Source organism: Aplysia californica, unplaced genomic scaffold, assembly GCF_000002075.1.
Source record: "Aplysia californica isolate F4 #8 unplaced genomic scaffold, AplCal3.0 scaffold01341, whole genome shotgun sequence".
NCBI classification, from domain to species: Eukaryota; Metazoa; Mollusca; class Gastropoda; order Aplysiida; family Aplysiidae; genus Aplysia; species Aplysia californica.
Window position 1 is genome coordinate 19,555 of NW_004798611.1, and position 1,113 is coordinate 20,667.

Genomic DNA, 1,113 nt, shown 5'->3' on the forward strand with positions numbered 1-1,113 from the left:
TCTTATCTTATCTTATCTTATCTTATCTTATCTTATCCTTTGTTGTATTGTTTGTTCTTGCCTTATCTTATCTCATCTCATCTAATCTCATCTCATCTCATCTCATCTCTTCTCATCTCATCTCATCTCTTCTCATCTCATCTCATCTTATCTTATCTTATCTTATCTTTATAGTATCTTACTATGCAGAAACAGCAGAAGCCACACTCACGTATCTGCGACAACTGTATGCCCAGAGAGACCTGTCCAGGCGACAGTAGAGTCTTGTGACAAGTGTACCTGTGACAGGCTATTGTGAAGGTGGCGTTGACTGGGTGACACACTCCGCCATTCTCACACCCTGGGGGGAGAGAGGGAGAGGGAGGAGGAGGAAAGGGACCCTCTGTATGAGATGAGGAGGGAGGGAGGAGGTGAGGAGGGGAGACCCTCTCTATGAGGTGAGGAGGGAGAGAGGAGGGGGGACCCTCTCTATGAGGTGAGGAGAAATGTTGTTTTTGTTATTGTTGTTATTCGTGTTGTTGCTGCTGTTTCATCGTTGTCGGGATAGCTGTGGCTGTTGTTGTAGATTGGTTACTCCAGATATCTGAATGTGGGTGTTTTTACATCCCTCTCGACATTTCCTAGGAGGTGGGCGTCGACTAGATCTATGTCTGTCTCGACAACACTGGACCTTGAGGGATACATTGTACATCCAAGCAGACAGAGAAACATTTTCTCTCCCCCCCCCCCCCACGGGGATAGAACTCGGGTGTCCTGCGCGTGACAGTGAAGCGCCTATAGCTTGTTCACTTTCGTCTGACCGTGTTAAAATGTTTTATCCTATTGAAGAATGAACTAGATCTATGCCAACAAAACTTTGCACGGCATGTCTCTGCAAGCCAGCAACCAAACAAAAAATGTGTCCAAAAATCTTGACCCAGTAATACAAAAGTTTTTCTCTTTGGGCCCTATATTAAAAACCGCTCTTTGGATGCATACACAGGATCACTAAAATAAATGACTTCCAGTAATCTTGCCTCTCTTAGAGAGGAGCAGGCAGGATTTCGTAAAAAGAGATCATGTACAGATCAGATTGCAACTTTGAGGATACTAGTGGAGCAGTCCACCGAGTGG

At 45.1% G+C, this 1,113-nt stretch overlaps 1 protein-coding gene across 1 annotated transcript in view; it reads left to right on the top strand.

The window, feature by feature from the left end:
- LOC101861413 (protein jagged-1) overlaps positions 1 to 1,113 on the top strand; it is a gene marked incomplete at its 5' end in the record, with an annotated part of 29,209 nt that overhangs the window by 18,569 nt on the left and 9,527 nt on the right.